The sequence below is a fragment of the Amblyomma americanum genome, chromosome 10, assembly GCF_052857255.1.
Source record: "Amblyomma americanum isolate KBUSLIRL-KWMA chromosome 10, ASM5285725v1, whole genome shotgun sequence".
NCBI classification, from domain to species: Eukaryota; Metazoa; Arthropoda; class Arachnida; order Ixodida; family Ixodidae; genus Amblyomma; species Amblyomma americanum.
Genome location: NC_135506.1, coordinates 48,385,839 through 48,409,334, shown reverse-complemented (window position 1 = coordinate 48,409,334; position 23,496 = coordinate 48,385,839). Strand labels below are relative to the sequence as shown.

At 48.8% G+C, this 23,496-nt stretch overlaps 1 protein-coding gene across 1 annotated transcript in view; it reads right to left on the bottom strand.

Annotated features, from left to right (window-relative positions):
• LOC144108799 (carbohydrate sulfotransferase 1-like) overlaps nucleotides 1-17,715 on the bottom strand; it is a 59,032-nt gene extending 41,317 nt beyond the window's left edge. Inside the window, exon 1 of the mRNA XM_077641980.1 lies at nucleotides 16,684-17,715. The gene's annotated coding sequence lies outside the window, so the exon portion shown is untranslated. The remainder of the gene's footprint in view (nucleotides 1-16,683) is intronic.
• Between the last annotated feature and the right edge of the window lie 5,781 nt (nucleotides 17,716-23,496).

Sequence of the window (23,496 nt, the reverse complement as noted above, 5' to 3'; positions counted from 1 at the left end):
CAGGACGTCTACGCCATCGGAGGTGCACCGGCCAGAGTCCTCTTTGTCGGCTAGGCGAGACACACGTCGCACCATGGAAAGTAGCTCATGCGGAGTCTTCGAAGTCTCCCTTGCAAACGTGGGTCCAAGGGACAACAACCGGTTGACGTCCTCAGGAAGGGTGACTCCTTCGGAGACGTATACGCTGTTGCATTTTCTCGACCCCTTAGGTGGGCAGAGGGATCGAAGGGATCGGAGTTGAAGTTGCCACAGGGCTTCAGTTGTTTGGTCCGCTAGAAGCAGATACGCTCGCAGCTGACGTTTAGCGGCGTTAGGTTCCAGTGCCTGTTGGAGTTGCACGGCTAAGTGCTCCCTCAGAAGACGTACATAACGATGACATTCAGATTTTACAATCTTGCATATTCTGCGGGAGTGCCCAGTGGAGGGGTTGAGACCATTGAAGAGAAGTCTGACGTCGTCGGGTAGAATCCCGGAGCGGAGGCAAAAAGCTGCAGCACGTGCTTTGCACACAGTGGCAGCAATAACGGACACGGTCGCACATGGGCCTTGGGAAACACGTAGAAAGACGCCCGAAGAACTAGAAACGTAATTCACAAGGGTAGAAACTTGGGCGAGTCGGTAACGGTGATCCATGGAAAGTGAGAGAAGCGCAAAACCAGACAAAGGGACAGAGAAAGACAGACACAACACAGGCGCTAACTTCCGACTGAAAGAAACCAGGGCGGCCAAGACGAACGTAATCCGTGAGGGGAAACAGGCGCATGCGCCCAGAAAGATAATGAAAAACAGGTGAATGAGGATCTACGGATGTGCACGATTCAGCGTTTCTTTAAGAAGGCCAGCTCTCTTTTGGACAGGGAGATAGACGGCTTGCTTACACATTTATCGTCCAAGGCAGCGATACGAGCTGCTTCAATAATCTCTCGCGTTAACTGATCCCGGTGTCTGGCAACGATCGAGCACTTGTCCAGAAATGGCACACAACCACACTCCTTGCAGTGTAAAGCCAGATTACTGCCAGTAAAAGTTCTCAAGTTATTTTTGTGTTCGCGAAGTCTCTCATTCAAGCACCGACCTGACTGACCAACATACCGCTTACCGCAAGAGAGAGGGATGTCATAAACAATGCCTTCAGTACATTTCACGAATTTCTTTCTGTGGTTGATGGTGCACTGCAGCTTTTGGGGACGTTTATCAGCGGGCAAAGTTTTTTTGGAAAGCGCACTTAGTTTTTCAGGGGCAGAAAAAACGACACGAACATTAGCTTTTGTCCCAATTTTCTTGAGATTGTGGGACAGGCAATGAATGTAAGGAATAACGGCAATTTTGTCTTTTTTTCTTTCTGAAGGCACGGACGGCAGTTGACCTTCCTGGCGCTTCTTCTTTAGTATGCCTTCGGCGACAGAAACACAAATATCAGCTGGGTAGCCTGCTTGATGGAACCTTGCGAGTTGAGCGTGAAAGCTCTCGCTGATGAGGTGGGGGCATGACTTTTCCAGAGCATTCTTCAAGCATAAATTAATAATGCCCCTTAAATTAATAATGCCCCTGAAAAACTAAGTGCGCTTTCCAAAAAAACTTTGCCCGCTGATAAACGTCCCCAAAAGCTGCAGTGCACCATCAACCACAGAAAGAAATTCGTGAAATGTACTGAAGGCATTGTTTATGACATCCCTCTCTCTTGCGGTAAGCGGTATGTTGGTCAGTCAGGTCGGTGCTTGAATGAGAGACTTCGCGAACACAAAAATAACTTGAGAACTTTTACTGGCAGTAATCTGGCTTTACACTGCAAGGAGTGTGGTTGTGTGCCATTTCTGGACAAGTGCTCGATCGTTGCCAGACACCGGGATCAGTTAACGCGAGAGATTATTGAAGCAGCTCGTATCGCTGCCTTGGACGATAAATGTGTAAGCAAGCCGTCTATCTCCCTGTCCAAAAGAGAGCTGGCCTTCTTAAAGAAACGCTGAATCGTGCACATCCGTAGATCCTCATTCACCTGTTTTTCATTATCTTTCTGGGCGCATGCGCCTGTTTCCCCTCACGGATTACGTTCGTCTTGGCCGCCCTGGTTTCTTTCAGTCGGAAGTTAGCGCCTGTGTTGTGTCTGTCTTTCTCTGTCCCTTTGTCTGGTTTTGCGCTTCTCTCACTTTCCATGGATCACCGTTACCGACTCGCCCAAGTTTCTACCCTTGTGAATTAACTGGACGCCCCACTTCAGTTGTAGTCAACATAGTACTGTGCACGTGCGTTTTTATTGCTTCATCATGAACTAATCACGCGCACAACCTGGACACATTTCTTATTGTGTAAATAGTTTGTACATATTACTTCTCCCCCTATCCTCTCTTCCTGTCCCCTCACCTCTTTCATTTAATTTCTCCATTCTGCCTGCTATCCTTTATTACCTCCGCCCCAGCTCAGGTGCTTCAGTATCGATGGCAGATGCTGGGGCTAGCAAAAATCTTTTCCTTCCTTTTTATTATTTTAATAAGCCACTACAACAACAACACTGTGCACAATGGATGGGTGATTCCAGCCCTTTTGCGGTAAGTTCGCGCAGTCAATGGCGCGCGAAGGGGATCGCGTGCTTGTATTGCCGCACTTCTTCCTTTTCTTCCGTTCACGCACGGCTGAGCTTCGGCGGCACGCATCGCAGCCCCCTAGAAGGCCCGAGCGCTTGTTTGGAAAGCGCTTAAAAAGAGGGGGAAGAATCAACTTATCACGCTAAGCCTTGGCCTTGAGGGACGGTAAATGTTTGGTCTGCACGCAAAGTGACGCCAACTGGGACGTTCCTGAGTACTGCCGTGTGGGCGGTGCAAGTGGAGCGAATAGAATTCACCCTAGAAGCACAGAAAAAACGAGTAAAAAAAGATGGCGACGGTAGCAGACGACAGAATGCGTGGCAGAAGGACAGGGGGAAAAAAAAGGAAAGATGGCGGCCGCGGCCGGTGGCAGACGACACAGAAAGACAAGGAGAAAGGACGTATGGTGTAACGAAAAAGGTTAATGGGTGAGAACGAAAGAGGAAATGAATAGAAGCGACAGTGCACTATTAGGAAATAAATGAAAGAGGAATGGATGGATGGAAAAGAGCAGTGGCGCACAGAAGCGGGCAACATCAAATGAGGAACACGGAAAGAAGGCCTAACTAAATAAATATAAAAGAGTGGTAGATGTAAGAAGAAAGGAGTCCACTGCGAGTTTTTCAGGCGAAACGGTTCTCGGTGTTGACACAGTGACCTGCGAGCGTCGCGTGCCAAACGAACACGACGCAGAGATGACATCGCGGTTGGCGACACGGAAAAGTTGGAAGGACGGCAAAATAAAAAGGGGGCCGCAGACGTAGGAGCCAGGGGCCGAGCGAAAACAAATGGTATATACGCAGTGGAAGGGACACCTTGGTGGTGTTTACCGTAGCACGGGGAGAATGGCGAAACATATGTACGAACACACAACCGGATACTGCACACACACAGAACCCCTCCGGCGGTCAAGCAATTTCCGGGATCAAAAAGACGTCGCCGACCTACACGCAGTCTGTCTGGGAAGACCGAAGCTGCGAGACTTCGCGATGCCTCACGCGTCGATGACGAAACGGTCGGGGATGGCCGCAAGCATGCTGACCCAGGGGTCACGCGGATTTATTATTGCCTGGCATCGGATGGCGCATATGCGCGAGGCATGATCGTGCGAGTATGCGCAATGTCAATGTTTGTATTTCGAAGAAGCCAGCGAATAATTCAACGCAGGAGAGTTCGCAGTTTTCTGCCAGCTGCCCTCCAAATTATTCGTATAAGTATAGACTTAAGTTGGGCACCTTTGACCGAAATGCATACCACTTTTGATCAGTAATGCTGAAGGAAGTAGTTGGTTGTACTTTTACAAGAATTATAAAGTCTTATGTGTATCCCGCTTACGATGCCATTTCAAAACGTTCGCGTTATCGAATACAAAGCGATAACAAAATGATTTCAAGGGCGAGCGCGCCAAGTCGCTGCAAACACTCCGTTCACACGAAAAGCAGATCCAGCTTACGGAGCATGCATCGGACGTGGATAACCACCTGATACACCTCTGGGAAGCTCGCCGCAGCATCACTAAACGATGGCGGCGGCAAAAACACAATCGTAAGCTCCGCGCTCGCATCTCTGACCTCACGCAGCAAGCTGCCGAGTATGCTGCCCAGCTCGCTGACAATAACTGGGTAGGTAGATGCAACAGCGCAGCAAGACAGATGTCAAGCCGCAAAACTTGGCGGCTCTTTAGGAGTCTCATAGGCCCCACACAAACACACAAACACGCTCGGAAACCCAGAAACACCTCACTCGTGCAATACACAATTTCCAAGGAAACACAGAGCAGCTAGCGAATGTCTTACGCTCAAAATAACTCAGTCATGATCAAGATCCGCGCGGGCAGGATTATTCGTATGCAGGCAACGATAATTCGGAACTGGATCAGCTTTTCCAGCTTGACGACCTTCGCGCGGCTCTTGCCAAAATGCGCAGGGGGACGGCGCCCGGGAGGGATAAGGTCACAGTAAAACTGTTGGCAAACCTCCCCGATCGGGCATACGGAACCCTACTTGAATATATCAACGCCATTTGGACCGGGGACACTGTTGCCACCTGATTGGAAGACATCATTGGTAACCTTTATCCCGAAGGAGGGGAAGACGGGAAACACAGACAACCTCCGGCCCATCTCCCTCACTTCATGCGTAGGGAAACTTATGGAAACGATGGTCCGTGACCGCCTCTCGGAATATCTCGAGAACAAGAACACCTTCGCCGACACCATGTTCGGCTTCCGACCTCATAAGTCCGCACAAGACATACTTTTACAGCTTCATCGTGAGGTTCTCGAACCCATAAAACACCCACACAATGACAAGATAGTCCTAGCACTCAATCTAAAGGGTGCGTTTGACAACGTTAAACACAGCGTCATATTAAAACATCTTAGCGAGACCAACTGCGGTCCTCGTACATTCAACTACATCAAACATTTCTTAACAGACCGCTTGGCCTATATACGCTTACAAGAGACCGAGTACGGCCCGTTTGAGATGGGAACGCGGGGCACACCACAAGGCGCTGTGTTGTCACCGCTTCTCTTTAATATTGCCATGATGCACCTCCCAGCGCAGCTGGCGGGTGTCGGCGGTGTTCAGCATGCACTGTACGCCGATGACATCACCATCTGGGCTACTACGGGAAACATAGGAGAGATGGAGGAATGCCTGCAAGCAGCGGCGCGCACAGCAGACCACTATGCTACGTACTGCGGCCTCCAGTGCTCCCCGTCCAAGTCTGAATTTGCGCATATTCGACATTCTCCGAAATGCAAAATCTCCATTCAGCTCTATCTCACCAGCGGTCCCATCCGTGAAGCGCAGGAGCTACGAATACTCGGTCTCTTCATTAATCAGCATCGAAAGGCAAGACACGACCCTTGCCAAACTCCGCAGAGTCGGCGACCAGGTGGGCCGAATGGTTTGCCGCGTTTCCAAAAAGCGAGGAGGGTTGCGAAGTAAGGATGCGGTGCGGCTCGCCCATGCCTTCGTAACTAGTCGAGTACTGTACTCGACTCCTTACCTCCGCTTACGGAAACATGACGAAGATTGCTTGGAGGCTGTCCTCCGCAAAATTTTCAAGAGAGCCCTCAATCTCCCGATCTCCACTTCCAACGCGCGACTGCTCGCGTTGGGGATGGTGAACACCTATAGGGAGCTTCGCGAGGCGCATCTCGCTAACCAATACACGCGTCTCGCTCAGACCGTGTCCGGTCGCCGCCTCTTGGACCGGTTACACATAAAACATGACCATCATACAATGGAACGGGTTCGAGTGCCCGTACTGTGGAGACGCGCCCTCTACGTTCGACCCCTTCCGACTAAGATGAACAAGGAGGACCATAATGGCCGGCGCCAGGCGCGGGCGGATGCCCTGCACCGCCACTATGGCTCAAAGAAACACGTCTTCTACGTCAACATTGCAGGCCCCTACCACCACTCTAGGGGGGAATGGTACACGGCTGCAGTCGTACACGAGGGAAAACAGGTGGACGCCCTCTCGTTCAGGGCGCCCAGCTCAACTCATGCGGAGGAGGTAGCGATCGCCCTCGCAGCCTCCCATCCCGACTCTAAATTCATCCTCACAGACTCTTGCGGAGCCTGTCGTAACTTTGAGTTCGGTTGGATCACTCCACTTGCTCACCAAATCCTTCATCACAGTACTCGCGACTGCGATCCAACTCACCGCTCAATCATATGGGTCCCCGGCCACCAAGGCATGCCAGGTAAGGAAGCCGCCCATGAGGCAGCCCGCGCACTCACTTACCGGGTACCAGGCGTTCTTTGGGAGGACCTTAACCTGGATCAAATCCCTCTTCTTTCTGTTAAAGATATCACAGCACTATCGCGCCGAACACCGGCGCTACCCGGTTCCTATGAAGGGACTGGGTAAAGCTGGCGAACGAACTCTCCTTAGGCTCTTTACAAACACCCTGCTGTGCCCGGCGGTTCTCAAGCACTTTGACACTTCTTTTGACGGCCGCTGCTCATTCTGTGGGGAGGTGGCAGACACCTTTCACGTGGTTTGGGCATGCATTCAAAATCCTTCTCTGCCCTCCATCACCCCTTCCCCTACCCGAGAGGTCTGGGAGGCGGCTCTGCTCGGCTGCAAGGAACTATCGGCCCAACAGGCCCTGGTTCGGCAGACCTGCGCAGCGGTCAGGACCAACGGGGTCCCGGAATGAGCGACTCCGCCTACTATTGTAAGGGTCGATGCCCACTAGGGGCCTCTCCCCGAACAACTCACTGTACATATAGCCTAATAAATGCTTTTCACCACCACCACGTTAAGTCGCTAACATCTGGCACGGTTTAGAATATGGCACTTCATTAGAAGGCTTGTTGCAATTTTAACGCCACGTCGTAAAGGAGCTCGTGTCGCAGAAAAGCCGGTGTCGTCGGCGTCTTTGCCCGTGAGCGAAAAATGGCGCATCTCGGTGGACACCTGAACCGCGCCGTAAGAGAAGGGATTTTCCTTTCCTTACGGCGCTGTACGGGTGTCCAGCGAGAATTGTGAGACAGGCATCATTTCCTTTCCTTAAACCAATTTTCATTTCTTTTCCTTGCGGGCCGGTTCAGGCGTCCACCGATATATGTGAGACAGGCGCCCTTTCCTTAAATTGTCCAACGGGCGTCGCGCCGAACGGGCGTTGGCGTTCCGTGGACCCCTTGGCAGCGCTGCAGCACGCTTTCGTGTCTCACTCTTAAAGGCGAAGCTTAAGCGTCCTCCAAATTTTTTTTTGCGACAGCCGTTGTCAGTCGACAGCCACAAGACTTCGAAGAGCTTTTAAGAATATTTTAATGCTCCGGCGTGTTCTTCTTTGCGGTGCTTGTGGTTATTGTCTTGTGGTTGTTGTCGTGGAGGTGTTTAAGCAGAATTATTCGTAGCATACACGAGATATTTTAGGTTTTGTGGTCATTAAGATGTCCGGGGCTTGCGTCAGTAGATTTTACGCTTGCTTTATTTGGGTAAAGAAGATACCTCCTGGAATCATCTTCGATAAACTGTTCAGCATTGTAGGTTTCTTGACATAAACTTTGCTCCTGCATAGCAAGATAAAGCCCCCCCCCCCCAAAAAAAAAAAAAGAAATTCCACCCTATCTTGCCTGGGTGGGAGTCCTCATTTCTCAACTCTCCTCTAAAACCCGACCCAGTGCATCCAGTAGAGTTTTACCACCACCACCCTATCTTGCCATCGAGCAAGCGTAAGGATGAAATTCATTGCAGAAAATCGTAGCTAATTCTAGGACGGATCCTAATCATGGCTTCAAAATATTAAAAGTGACACACCAAGCCTGAACCGAGCTCGTTCGCTTAAGTAGCTCAAGTATATACAGAGCCAACAGTATTTCTCTGTCCATTTTTCAGTCTGCGTTGTACACTCTGGGCACGCGTCCTGAATACCGGAGAGTGCCCGCAGAGAAGGTGCAACTTGCGGAAGTGTGGGTACTCTAATAATGGGCGAGAATCAGCAAAATTACCCGCAGCACCACTGCATGCCAGTCATGTGAAATGACTAATAATTGGTTTTTTTTTTGGGGGGGGGGGGAAGGAAATGGCGCAGTATCTGTCTCATATATCTTTGGACACCTGAACCGCGCCGTAAGGGAAGGGATAAAGGAGGGAGTGAAAGAAGAAAGGAAGAATAGGTGCCGTAGTGGAGGGCTCCGGAATAATTTCGACCACCTGGGGATCTTTAACGTGCACTGACATCGCACAGCACACGGGCGCCTTAGCGTTTTTCCTCCATAAAAACGCAGCCGCCGCGGTCGGGTTAGAACCCGGGAACTCCGGATCAGTAGTCGAGCGTCCTAACCACTGAGCCACCGCGGCGGGGCGTGAAATGACTAAGAAAATCGTTTTTAACATGAACGCCTCCGCGACTGGTAGCTCTGGTAGTATGTTAAAAACGAGCTTATTCGCTGACAAAATGAATTTGTATTGTAGCAATGGGTCAAAAGAGTAAAACTGAGACGTTTAAGTCAGTGTTGAGTTACGATGAGGAGACAGGACTTCCAAGGCAGACATAGCATAATCGAGCGACTGACAGGACGAAATTTCTTCTACAGGTGAAATCTTGCCATGCTGGTGAATGAAATCTGAAAGCTTGAACTTTTTGCCCCCTTTTGATAGTAATTTGCGCTTCCAGGGGATAAAAATCTCTTCCACAATGAAAACGTATTTCTACAATAAACTTCATTATCACTAACCACGTCGCTGTGGCTTGGCCATCATCGATCAATTGCCTAAAATTATCTTCTAGATTTCACTCCTGGTTTTCCTTTGAGTCTGGAACAGCGTGTCAATCCGGAATGTGCTGTCAAACGATTAAGCCTCAGGCGGATTTAACCAGGGGGAAGGAGCTGCCGCCACACACCCCGCCCCTCACCCCCTCCCTGGCTTAGCGATAAATTTTCTAATTACCACTTGAGAAGGCGAAGGGACAAATACCAATGAATGAATCAAATGTCTCGAATTTCGTAGTTACACGGAAGCAATGAACATAGAACACCACTTCATGCGCTGGTCAGACGTCTAGGGTAATCCCCAAGGGTGGAGAAATTTTTAATAAAGGTTATTGATCAATTCTCTCTCGCCCTACGATAAGCTTGCCGACCCGGTTAGCTCAGTTGGTAGAGCGACGGTGGTCCCGGGTTCGAACCCCGGAACAGGGCGATTTTTTTTTAACTGTGAAATTTCTGAGAAAGCTGTATATCTTTCCTTTGTAGCCGTATGGATGCGCTTGGGTGGAAGCTAAATGAGTAATTACCCCCTTATTTCATTTCATGCGCTGTCCGGCGCTGTCTCTTTTCGAATAAAATGTTTCCTGTACCTGCCTTGTTCAGAGATGCATCTCTGTTTTCACGCGTCTGACTTTCATTGTTATGTCCAGCGCTTTCCACATAGCGTTTATTGTCGAGGTAAGCGTGAAAGTTGTTTGACTGCTATAGTCTTGGGGATGCGGAAAACGTTCTGAATATCCTGCGAATCCTTAAGATAATGCATACCCGACAATTCTGGACAAAAGCATTTTTGAGCGGGAAACAGTTTATGAACGTAATTTTCTTATGTAATGTAAGATTTCTCTATAACAGTCAATATATCCGCAGATCACCGGATGGCAGTGTTGCTTTTTTCTATTCACATTTTTGCTACCGCCGAAAGCGTTCCCCATTGGTTTTCTACGGCAGTCTTAACTGTTCGATGCGATCGTTGGAAACACTTTAAAAGAAAGATTCTTTTGCACATCAGAACAATGAACCCCTACCTTCAATATTTCCATAACAGTGTATTACAGTATTCAATTTTCAAAATTTTTGTCCGAGGATTGGGAAATGGAAGATTATATTTACCTTATCTAATTTCCCACGAGCTCACAGAAGCGAAAATAAAGAGTGGAATTCAGTCGCGACAAGCCAAGTGGCCCCGCCGCAATTATGTGCGCTGAAAGCGTTGATGACTCCTGCCCTCAGTCGAGCGGGGGTGTCGCCATATGCAGTCATAAAAAAAGCAGCCGTAAAACAAAAAAAAAGGCGACGAAAAATGCCAGGTTCATGCAGGCGCCTCCAGTTTACGACTGGTCACTCGCATCCTCTAGAAGGAAGGCGCAGCAGAGGTCGTCGCTGCGAGATAACAGGCGCATATTGTGGCGACTGCAGGGCAAAGCGTGTTATTGTCCCGTTATTACGAGCGATGTCGTCTGGCTCGTGACGACGCGCGACAGGTAGTCGCCGTTGTAAGCCGACGCACCTGTTGTCGCGCATTGGTGCTGCGTCTATCCAGCCTGCCCTGCACATCCGCTCCGTTTTTTGGTCTGCACATTCTCTGGGTTGGCATTCTTGTCGTTTACGTTCTCTGATAACAAAAGACAGTGAAAATAAGCATCTTATGTTTCGCGATAACTTTGTCCTGTGCCCGTGTAGCTTTGGTGAGTACACGGTGAGAAGAACAATTTCATTTTAAAATGCATTCCAGGGCTTAAAATGTCAAGTTTTCCCTTACATCTCAAACCACCCCTTAGTTCGCTCTGCAGCGCCAAGATTACTCCGATATCATTGAAAATCAGCCTTGTCTCTAAATACGCACACAGCGCACATGGCAGCAGGTGTCTGAGTTTATGGGGGTTTAACGTCCCAAAGCGACTCATGCCATGAGGGACGCCGTAGTGAATGGCTCCGGAAATTTGGACCACCTGGAGTTCTTTTACGTGCACTGACATTGCACAGCACACGGGCCTCTAGAATTTCGCCTCCATAGAAATTCGACCGCCGCGGCCGAGATCGAACCCGCGTCTTTCGGGCCTGCAGCCGAGCGCCATAACAGCCGAGCCACCGCGGCGGCTGCAGCAGGTGTCGAAGAACCGGTTGTCCATGTTATTCAGGCGGAAACTGTATGAAGAATAAGTTGAAAGTGGCGAAGAAGTGTGGACGAAGAAGCAGATAGCCCAGATATGAGGACGAAGAAGACATAATACAGGGGCTTCTGTGGGAAATTGGTGAGAGATGCATTTCTTTAGCAGTTACACCCAACGTTTTTTATGCGCTTATGTCAGGATTTTTATGCACTTTACCCCCGGAAGTGTGGTCCCTATTCAACTTCGATGAAAAGGTAAAGATAACTTTGGTTCTTACGCGTGGGCTTGCTGCCACTGCGCTGCATTGAGTGCGGATGCATTCCTCTTTTTAATGACGTCAGGATCATCCGTGAAAGGAAAGATTTCACGCCACCGGGAGGTAGTTGGGGCCTATCGGATATACGTAGAAAACTGGCTCCAGATATCCGATATAAAAGACAAGAAATTGACTACCTTTATAAGAATGACAAGACTGTTTCGCTTAGTTAATAAGGCTCCCCCTATCACTTCCCGTCGTGATGTGTCCTCCCGCATGCTGCATTTATGTCCGCGCAAATGTTTGTCCGAGTAAAAACTCCGTCACAAATACAGTATTTGTCCATTCGGCTTTATTCTTGTACACCTACGCCTTAAATCGTTTGTTCTGCACAATTTATACTCCACATGGCCCAGCAGAGAGCCTTACAGAAATTTTCTAGCGAAATTCATAATTACATGTAATTTATTTGTAGGCTCCACTGGGCTCCTCAAACAGGGCATTATAGTATTTATGCGCGAAGACGCTACGCCGCGGTGTCATAGTAATAATGCGAAGCATCGCGTAAGCTTGAGGTAACGCGCCATGGCCTGAACAATAAAACCAAGCATCTCAACAAAGGCGCATGCGTTCGTTTCATTGAAGAGAGATGGGCACACACGGTGGAAGTTGTCGCGAGCTGTGGCGCACCTGCTTGCGGATGGATGGATACGGCTGAACCCTTTAAATCGGGCGGTGGCTCAAGCCACCTAGCCATGTCTTGTGAAATTTTACTCCTGTCTTGCTTTTAGTCACCAATCAGATAACCTTCGCTTGGTTACTTCTACCCGCTTAAAATCTACTTTCCCTTCACTATCCCTAAACCCCAATGCCTTGGGTAAGTCAGCCCCGCTGCTTTCCACTGTAGGGTGAAGCCCTGTAACTTAACGCCAACGCCATTTTGCGGCCTAGCGCAATCGTGTACCATGCTTTGAGAAAGAGGACACCGTATAAAGCGGACACAGGCCCCGTGACACTGCGTCGAGGAGAAGACCTTGGGGCTAATTTGAGCCACTTTAAACGTGGGCTTCTCTGGGCCTGTACTCCGCCACCCCCCTTTCACGTTCTCTTTGCAACTGCAGGCGCTCTTCTGACCCCGTATTAAAGCCGTGACCTCGATTTCAGCCACTTTCTCTGTACGCGCAACGATCCCGTGTCCATTCCGTGTCGTAGATTCCCGGTTTGATTCTTGCTTTTTCTGTACTTTTTTTTACTTTTTCTCAGTTTTCGTAGAAGGTACACAAGAAGAGAATTTCGGGCTCAAGAGTAACACTAAGATATACGCTGTGACATTGTAGGTTCTAGATGACGGTAACGGGCATGCATGCGCAACGGACACGTGGACATAACTGGAAACAACACGTGTGCCTGTGGTTGTTTCCTGCCCAGTCCGTCTATTTTGAGCTGCACTCAAAAACTAAAGAGAGGCGCTCTATTTGTCACTCTTGTGACTCTCATAGGTCGAGGCAGGCAGCAATCTTCGTGCCGGAACGACTGGCCATAGCTCCTCTGGAGATGCATTGAATGTTGATGGTATAGTTGCTTCAAGTTATGTCCCTCCAGTTAAAAGCAGTGCAGTTTTTGACCACACTCCGGTCGCAGCAAAATTGTGCTGGCAAGTTGGCACAGCCCCGCCGCGGTGGCTCAGTGGTTGGGGCGCTCGGCTACTGATTCGGAGTTCCCGGGTTCGAACCCGACCGCGGCGGCTGCGTTTTTATGGAAGAAAAACGCTAAGGCGCTCGCGTGCTGTGCGATGTCAGTGCACGTTAATGATCCCCAGGTGGCCGAAATTATTCCGGAGCCCTCCACTACGGCATCTCTCTCTTCCTTTCTTTTTTCACTCCCTCCTTTACCCTTCCCTTACGGCGCGGTTCTGGTGTCCAACGATATATGAGACAGATACTGCGCCATTTCCTTTCCCCCCCAAAAACCAATTAAAAAAGTTGGCGTAACAGTGTACAGCGGTTGTCACGTCCTGACTATCAATCCAAAACAAAGTAAGCATGCGTGATGTTAACTTCACCGTCTATTTACGCGTTTACCGGCTTACAAGCTGCGCATCTGCAAGAAAACAGTAAAGTTAGTCTGGCCATATAAACATCAGTACAATTTAGTTCCCTCCATTAAGTTCCTTTGTTCACAACTGCTTGATATTGTGCCGTACACACAGCCTTACTCGGGCTTTTCAGGTGTTGATTCCTACCGATCCAAGCCAAGTGACCTTCTATCGAGAAAAGTCATCTTAAGCGATCTTGATCCAGACGCAATAAATAACTGCGATATGATATACAATATGAGATAATATATACATCATCTCCAAAAGAACACAACCTGTTGCCGGCATCCAAATAATTCTTTACTAGCCTTGTGAGTGACTAAAACGTCCGCGTAGAACACACCCTATATTCTCCTCGTTCTAACAATGTGTGTTCACACTGACGATACACAAAGGTGCTGGAGTGCGCAGTCAGACTCCGCGCTATGAAGTGAGCCTTCTTTTCTTGTTTTAGATATTGCAGCGAGAGCTGCATGAGAGACACTCTCATGAATAGATGCATCGTAATGTAGTCGTAGTCAAAATATCCCCCCCCCCCCCCCATCCCCACTCAGCAGTCGCACAGGCAGAATTTTGCTCAGGTAGGTTTCAGCCATAACACATAAGTGCGTGTTGAACCACAGTGTGGTTGCTCTGAAATGTACCGGCTATGGTAACGTGGGCCACGCTTGCCTGGGGGTGGGACAGCTCGTGGGAGAGGGGAGTGAAACACGGTATAGCTAGCTATCTGTTCATTTCTTGGGGGAAAAGAAAAAAAGTCTAGAATAACGGCAGATTGGGCGAGTTGGAAATGCTCCATAATGTTAAAACAGCGCTAAGCTACAAGGACGAAGAAAGAAAAGAACACACACAAATGCGCTGATATTGTGTGTGTTCCCTTCTTTCTTCGTCCTTGTTGCTTAGCGTTGTTTTAACATTATGGAAAAAAGTCTAGGAACTTCGTCTAACTGCCGTGGTCTCAAAAGCTGTAAGGGCCCCTGACTTCGGTTTGTGCATCCATCTTTTTTTAGTGAAGCGTCGCTTGTCACACTACACCGACATTGCCATATTACCCCAAAGCAAAACTGTTCCTCCCCCGCCGTTGATACCGGTGGATATAAGAATGCCCGCTAGTCACGACTGTATCTTATAGTCCTTGAGTTGCAATGGCGAAAAATGTGCTTTAAGACTGTCCACAAGAAAAGGTCGCACTGGTCGCTATTGTGTATAAACCTTGGACAGCAACAGCCAGATCCCCTGTACAAGACTGTAGAAAAAAATTCAGACAAAAGCAAGAAATCTAGGTTGCAGCGAAGAGTCTCGAACTGGTCTGGACTTGAAGCAGCGGGACAGCAATCGCGGAAGTTATTTTCGGAATTTTTTTTCTCCTTTTATTTACTTTTCTTCTTTCTTTGATCTCGCCGTAACACTCGCTTCTGGAAGGCTGAACGAAAATACCCGTTCTTAAGGCAGGGAGAAGGGAAGATTGTATATACCCGCGCACAAACACGGGCACTGCGCGGAATCCCAGCAAAAAGGTGTTTTTTTTTTCAACCGCTTTTTCCGGCATTCGTTCGCATTGCCGAGAAAGCAGCACACTCAACTTTTCGTAACAACCAAGACATTAGTTCTTCCTGTTTTTTCAATCTTTTTCTGGAACGAGCGTGAAGAACAGACCACAACGGAAAACCGGAAGACATTTTAGAGAAAAGCGCGTTCACAGCGCAGCTCGCAACTACGTCGTGTTGTAGTTTTATTTTGTCCAGTTTTAGTCAACGGTGAGGCGAACCCAGCGATATTCAGGCTCAAGTCGTGTGTAACGTTGCGAAGGCTTATCAGATTATCAAACAGCCTTATCGGTTTGTAGGCTTATCGCTGCACGTTAACTGTTCTCGTTAAACGACAACTCGGCGTAAAGGTGCAGACGAAGATATACTGACAGTTACAATTCCCCTAAAGTTCAAAAGTTTGCAGTGTCCTTCGTGTAGTTGGAACAGGTATTATTACTTATGAAACAGTATAATCAGCTTACTGCAGCACGTTAACAGTTATCGCCTAACCACAACTCGGCATAAAGCTGCAGACGAAGAAATGCTGAATGTTACAGTTCACCTAAAGTTCAAAGTTCGCAGTTCCCTTGGTGTAATTAGAGCAGGTATTATCACTTACCAAATGGACTTATCGGTTTGTAAACTTATCAGGCCATCTTAATAACCCTCATTAAGCGACAACCCGGTGAGATGATGCAGGCCAAGATAAGGTGTTGGTTACAGTTTCTATGGGGTCAGCGTTATGCAGTGCCGTTTGAGCAATTAAGGTTGGCGACTTCAAAACGGCTGATCTCAATGAAGCTTTCGCAGGCGGAGCTGGCAGTATATCGCATGCCTTTTCCCGCTCGCGCAATCGTGTCTGTTATGCAACCTGACCTGCTCTACTCTGATTCACCGTCGCTTGACGGGTTTTAGTGCGATGAGAGGTGTGTCTTTGCATCAGGAGGAAAGAGTCCTCATGCATCATTCATCTACGCAAAATGCCGTACTGTGAGGTTTTAACTTCCTTTTCTCACTAGACTTGCACTGCATGGGCATAGAAGATCGTGAACAAGGACCCAGTTGTTATTCGTCTGATCTGTTTTAAACATCAGACTCCTAAAAAACACCACCAATATTGATATGTATCCGCTCCTTAACACGTCCAGGGCGTCGTGGACCACCGTAGGGTCACATCTTTCTTTATGCCGTGTAGCCACGAATACTGGGTCCCACGATGAAGCCATAGAACAGATATTATAGTAAGGTCCTCCTCCTTAGACCTCACAACAAAATCTCACCCATGGCTTCATTATGTGACCCAGTATTCGAGGTCGCTCAGCATGGATAGATGACGTGGCTCCTGGTGACGCACGACGTAGTAACGGCGTGCTAAGCTTTCTTTACCTCTACGCTGCACCATATTTTAAGTAGTGCGCCGCACCAAACACGTAGTGGCGTAAAAAGGGCTCGGACAAATTCTCTGTACTACCATCTGCCGATATAGTTGTGTAGCGGCAAGCTGTATTAAGGACTGCTAACCGAAGTACCTGTGTTGCGACGCAATTTGGGAAAGTTAACATGCTTAAATACCATTTGCACGTCGATGTCTGCGGGCGTAATCGAAGCCAAAAATCTATGATCCTCAGAAAGAAAACAAATAAATGTCTACGAACGCCGCACACTTTTTTCGTTGTTTCTCTCTATATATATCAGTGCGCATAAATAGCTGTCACAAAGCACCTATGATCCCATAAAGACAGGGAAAAAGGTCGAAAACCTCGCCACCCACCCAAAAGGAACGACTTGCCTCTCAGACACGTGGGAAGCCCGTGGGCCGCAACGCTACGTACACTGACACGGAATCCGGATGCGCAAGAGTGGAATGAACTCACCTTACAAGCCGCCCCGTGTCCACACGTTTTCCGTCCGATGCGGACTTCCACCAAAGTGCAAAGCTTCCTCGCCACTGAGACGCGCACGGCGTCGGTGTTGTTCCCCCGGCAGGCGTCGAAACGGGACTGCAGTCTCGTAGTAGCTGCTGCGGCTACGAACACACCTCCGTCAATGGCACAACGTAGTACACGATCCGTAGTAAGGGCTCGTTAGGGCCGACAGAGCGGGAACATCGCATCTACAAAACGTGACGCAAACTCCGTGAAGACGGTTATCTCGCGGAAGCAACGGACAACGCCGGTCCTCTGCGGGCCGTTCGGTCGGTCGTCCGTGTCGTCATCGATGAAGCTTCCGATAGAAAGCGGCCGACGAACGGGTCCTAACGTTGAGAGCGAGTTGTGCCCGCCGCGGAAGCAGAGACGAGTCGCACGGAGCGAAGGAAGGAGAAATAAACCAGCGAAACACGCCGGAAAAGGCCGACCGACGGGCGAGCCGGTTCGGCCAGCCCCGCGTCCTTGCCGCACTGCTTGCGGCACGCCGCCCTGGATCACTGTGGCAACCTGGACCTTCTTCTTTCCCTCCCACTAAACGAATGTGCGCAGCTCCACGCCAAGAAGAAACCTGCCGCGTTGCCGCGCGTTGTCCGCGGCACAACTCTACGCACGGACCACGAATGATGAGGGCCCCCTTAGGGGAGGAGGACAGCAGAAGGGGAGAGCGCATTACGAGGGGAGGGAGCCTGATGCTGCACCCTCCTTCCTGCACAGCTTACGGCGACTTGGCGGAGAAGGGCGAAGGGAAAGGAGTTGCGGTAAAGGAGTTTTGTAGGGGGCCGTTATGGGGGGAGCTCGGCTCTTCGTATTCTCTCTTTTGATTTGTCGCTTTGTTTTTTTCTTTCTTTGACCGCTATAACTTGTCCGACTCCGAGTGCCTTGTCTTCCTGGTCCGCGAATCTTCGGCGTCCTCCTCGCCTATCAGCCAACAGGTCCTCCAGCGCTCCTTCCTCTGTATAGCCGGCGGGCGTTGTTCTCAGGCGATCACCGCCGCTTCTTTCGAGAGCGGTGCTTACATGTAACCTTCCTTCAAGTGGAAACTCTTCTTTCTTTCATTCCTGCGAGGAGAGGAGAACGGTGCCTCCTCGAAAGAAAGCATGGACTAGGGGGGTGGCAGCCGGTCTTGATATACGTGTGTGTCTCTCCTCCTCCGCGTGCCCTCCTCATCTCTTTTGAAACAGGAACCAGTTTGATTCTTTCGGTCACTTTATTACTTCGCTACGTCGCTGTTCGTGTCGCGGTTCCTGCGGAGGGTGAAAGTGCGCCGCAGCCACACGCCAACCGCGCGATTAGGAGAAAAGTCGCGATCGCGTGCCCGTAATAGCACCGACAGAGAGGGGTGCTCAAGGTTCGCGCTTTTCTCTTGTTTTCTGTTTTCTTGTTGTTGTCGCAGTTATAAAAGTGTTATCGTAATTGCCGCCCCCCGCTCATTAGCGGACAACTGACCGAAAGTCGGCGGAGCGGAGATGAGATACGCAGCTGCCAACGCACAAGTGCAGAAGGAAGCAGTAGCTCAACGACTAACAAGTAAAAGGAAACTACGAGAAGTTTTTAGACGCCGCGGTAAACGGAGGAATCGAAGCAATTAGTAGCGAGAGGCTTATGTGATGCTGTCAAACAAAAAATATTCGCTGAAGAATGGTGAGAAAATGTTCGCGTTTTTCTTCTTGCGGCGCAGTAATGCCAAAGCTAGTGAAAGATGGAACAACTTATCACAATTTATTTTTTTCTGTGGACGCCTAATAACGAGGTAATAACATGCGATATTTTTTGCCGAAATCTAGGCTTTACTGACTTCTTCACTTGAGGAAACACGGAGCACAGTCGAGCTAAGATAAATATTCGGTTATGGGGAAATGCAGTGGGGAATCCAGTGTTTAGTGTCTTACTCTGAGCTGGGAAATAGCTTTGACTTCTTATGTGAAGTCGCTGATATTATTATTTTTTTTATCAGCACATATATAAATGCGTTGATCACTAGCCCGCCTATAGCGTAAACTGATAGCCGCTATGTGAGCGAAATATTTTTATCAAATAACCAGTTATGTCAAGGTGCGCAATTTGCTGTTAGTCTTAGACAGCTGCCGCTTCTGAAATGATTGTCAGGACAGTGCTCTGGAAGAGCAGGATATGCTGAATTTTTGTTCAATGAGGCTTGATGGTGGAGTGACGGATATACTGAAGTCATTGGCGTCACGCAGTAGAGTATCACAGCGCAAAATATTCTGCACAGAATTCCTGAGGAGTACCCGGCTCCCGTCTGTGGCTGTAAAATGTCGCTAATCACTCGAAGGAAGTGTGCCTCTAGTCGTATATTCCGTTGGTCATATCAGGGCGCTCTGAGAGGTGACCGCACATTCGGCTGGTCGATATCGGGCGCTCTGACTAGACTCGGCTGGGCCTTTCCGAGCGCTCGACTCGCGCTCCGGCTTTATTCGAATAGCGGCTGGGGCGCTCTGGGTCACGTGGGTACTTATCACTTGCATACGATGGAGCGGACGCCGGCGTTGTATGGCGAAGTGGCTCTGTGACATTGCTTTGATGCTCTTGCACTCGAGTTGTGCACATGCTTCAAGCCAATGAAGTTCATCAATATATGCCGTTGTCTCAGACCGTTTCTTCACTGTGCGTAGCAGTGGAGACCACCACGCTAACGCCGGTAACACCGAAACACGTCGTGAAAACGAGCACAAAGCTACACAGAAAGAAATAACTTACTCGCCAGTAAAAGATGAGATCCCTCTATGTAATTCGGCGCATCTTTTGACATTCTCGACATTGGTGTAAATTGATTTCTATACAGCCGCAAACGGCTGAGATTATGATATGCAGATCTTTATAATCCTGCTAGTTCTATTATGCACATCAAAAAAAGTGTTGCAAAACCCACAAAGGCTAGGAAATACGCAATAATGACCGTGGACATCAGGTCTATCATCACGCCTATGCTGTTAATGACATCCTGGTTGAAATCAAGAGAAATAAATGGGCTTGGGCAAGGCATGTAATGCGAAGGCAAGATAACCGCTGGTCTTTAAGTGTAACAGAGTGTATTCCAAGAGAAGGCAAGCAGTAGCAAGTGGCGGCAGAAAGTTAGGTGGGCGGATGAGACTAAGAAGTTTGCGGGCATACGGTGGGAGCACCTGGCATAGGACAGGGTTAATTGGAGGTGCATGGGAGAGGCGTTTGCCCTGCAGTGTGTGTAGTAAGGCTGATGATGATGATGATGTTGTCCTCGGTAGTCAATCCAATGCCATTCAATAAACTTTTACCTTCTTCCACACAAGCATTACTCTGACTTTGTGCCAGCGATCAAACTCTATCATAGCCAGCACCGGCATCGGTGGCTGTGTAGCTTTGACGTTAACGTTAATCCTAAAAATATTATATTTCCACGCGACAGAGCACCTACACGTGGTGTGAAGGACGGCCTAGTGCAGGGCTCCGGATTTATTGCAACCACACAGGGCTTCATAACGCATGCCTAGGTCCCATGCACGGTACCCCATACCACACAGCATGGGGATAGTGGCCTCTTTTTCGAAGGGGCCGGAATTCGATGCCGTCAAAGTGCCTATTTTTGGTGCACGCCAGTAAACGACAGCAGTTCTAAATCATCCCAGTGACCTCGACTGCGGCATTGCTCGCAATTATCAATGCAGCTTTGGGAAGTAGGGGCACATTAATTACAACTGTGTGCAAGGAACGTATACGCTCCGGGTAAGTCCCGCAATTCGACGTTGTTAGATGAAGCGGTGGTGCGCATTGTGAGTGACTGCTTCGAATGATTATATCTGCAGGAACAATAGCGTGCCGTGCAAGGTCTAGCCTTAGGCCGTTGCTTGGTTCCGCTTTTTTTTTTGTTTGACTATGAATTCTTATCGGGAAGACCTCGGCTTTTGGTCCCGTTATGTCGACGAGTATCTATTTTTGTTGACTAGCTCTAACATTCATTTTTTCTCCTGATCATATGCATACATTTCACTCGCCAGTTTATTGGTTAGAATTCGGATTCGTTCAAATGCGCAGGGGTGCCTATAGTTTTGATGAGGATGAAAAGGAAGAAACAAGGAGTTACAGAATGTGCCATGTTTTAAGAGGAGGAGGAAGAAGAAATAGATCGAAGATTGGGCAGAGGCGGGGTAAACTAGACGTGACATCGATTTGCAGTACAAAAGCACTCATACGCTCACAAACACCGGCCAAGAATCTTGTCACCGTACGTACGTACGTACGTACGTACGAACTTGTGTCGTTGCCTAACAACCCGACTTACTACCGGAGCTTACCCGAGTATACTCGGGTATACTCGGGTATGCTCGGGTAGTAACTCGGCTAAGTTCGGAGGAGCATCGCGTCAGCTTCGTGAGGGGTTGCTCGGTAAGAGCAACACAGGTTGCACAATACCTACGAATGGCTGTGAGAGGAACAGCCACCTGTCAGTGAAGTAGCGCATCGCTTAACCGCTGCGTCACTGCGCTGGTTAGTATGAGGGCTGCTAAGGGAGTATGAGGACTGATGGAGTATGAGGACTGCTGAGTAGAGAATGACCAATTCTGCATACATGGGCATTATCCCGATAAATATATCACGTCATACCCTTCAGGCGGTGCTTAAGTGTCAATTCCAATTGAAGAATGAACACATGCTTTCGCACGTCTACTAGATTTAACTATACGTTAAACCCCTGCCAATTTTACAACGAAAGTTTCTTGTAAGAGTTCCAGTGTACATGATGTAACAAATGCTGGCCAGTAAGAACTTGATTCGGGTATGCCGGGAAGCAAGCCCATTTGTGAGAAGATTGTATTGAATGGGACTGAAGGGAGCTTGTATTGGATTGCATTCAACGGCTTACTGCTGTTGTCGCCTTGTTTTCATCCAGGAGGACAGCACTGGCAGTTTTAACAAAAGCGAAGCTCGAAAAGTATTGACTGATGTTGCTGAGAGGAACAAGGAAAATGATAGTGCACGGGACTGCCTACTGGCTCAAACCGAGCCACGCTTGCTGCCGCGTGCCTAAAGTGGGAGGGGTAAAGGACAGGAGAGCAAAGAGTGAAAGAAAAGAGGCGCCGCGCTAATATGCCCCGGGCCGATCCCGGAGGCAGTGCGATACCGGGCCGACCCGTGCCAGAGTGCTTCAAGCGAAGCACTCCGCAATATTCCAAAAATATGTTTAGTATCTTAGGTCCAATGACCCGCTGAAGATATTAAATCAGGTGTCAGATATCATTGTGGTGATACAACCACCCAGAACCTGGAAAAGTATTGTGTGCTCGAATGAGGTACGGAACGGAGAACGCGAGAATACGCCTTTGTTTGACTGAACTTAGAAAGCGGATAGACTTCACAGTAAGGAGTTAGACAGAATGCTTGTTGTAAGTGTTCTCATTTATCCAGAAAAAAAAAAAACATCAGAATCTTGTAAATGTGGCGTAGCCTGCACACCATGTTTTCAGAGGAACACCTTTCCTTCCACCTCGGCTTCTCTGTCTCTGCCAGCATGCCTTCCATAGCCTGCATCATTAGAACACAACGCGTCTGCGACAGCCCACGACCGGCGTATATATATAGTAAACGGAAGAACCAAACACCGTGTCTTTTTCAGCTTCGCTCATTCCCAAGTCAAGGCGTGCAGGTGTTTCGTGCCAGCGTGTTGTTTCTGCTTCAATTCGTTGGCCCGATGAGGAGGTGCGAGGGCAAGGTCTCGGAAACGTCTTCATTCCAGTACGCAGACACGTGACGGAATAACGCCGGGGGGCAACTGCTGCGCCTGTAGTCACAACGAGCCGAGCGCGATACGACAACACGTCGGCCCTGTAGGCCGTACGTTTTTATGCTCTCTTTCCCTTTCTGGACAGGCGTTAACGAAGTGAATGTCGCGTGACAGCAGTCGCCGTACAAACACACCAAGCACACAAACGCACGACATACAAAGACACAGGAAAATGGCCATATTGTAACGAGACTATATAGCGCTTGAGACGGGGACGAAGAAATAGAAGAAGGCACACTCTAAACACGAATCGAGACCTGGAGAATTTTGTGTTAAATCATCTTTCCCTTCAATTTGCTCTCAAATTTGTTTATTTACGATTATCACTTTTTAACTAATTTCTTTTAACCCTCACCTCCTTGTTTCCTCGATTTTCATTCCAATTTCCCCAAAACCTCTCAAAATTCGCTATTCGTTTTCCCAGATTCCTGAATTTTTATTTATGACCCGTCTGAGATAAGCCTGGATCAGATTTAAGGGCGTTCGCTCATATTTATCAAGTTTCTCGATTTCTTCGGGTCTGCTAACACCTCCCATCGGCGTGAAATTTTCTTAAGACCGAGGAATTCAAAATGCCGCTCTCCATGATTGCCATGATTGCCATAATGCAATAGCTCCACGACGCAGGTTGGGAAAGTTCATGCAAGCGGGTTAAAGAAAATGCGGAGTTTCTCGCTGCACTCCTGGTTAGCCAACACGGCACCATCGATACGTGACCTGGTCCTGCCACTAGATTAGTATCTTTTATTCGTTCGGCCCAACCGCACACGCATAATGAGGGCGTCCGTCGAATCCCAAACCGCAAATCGAACCCACGCGACTTCCGCCGCAAACCAATATGCATACGCATCACGGCACGAGTCGTGCGTTCCGTCACGTATACGTGCTTCACATCCCAGTCAAGCAACGCGAGGCAACAAGGAAACAGACCCAGATGGAAAACACAGCGCGCAAGATGCTATATAGGCGTGGGAAGCCTGGAA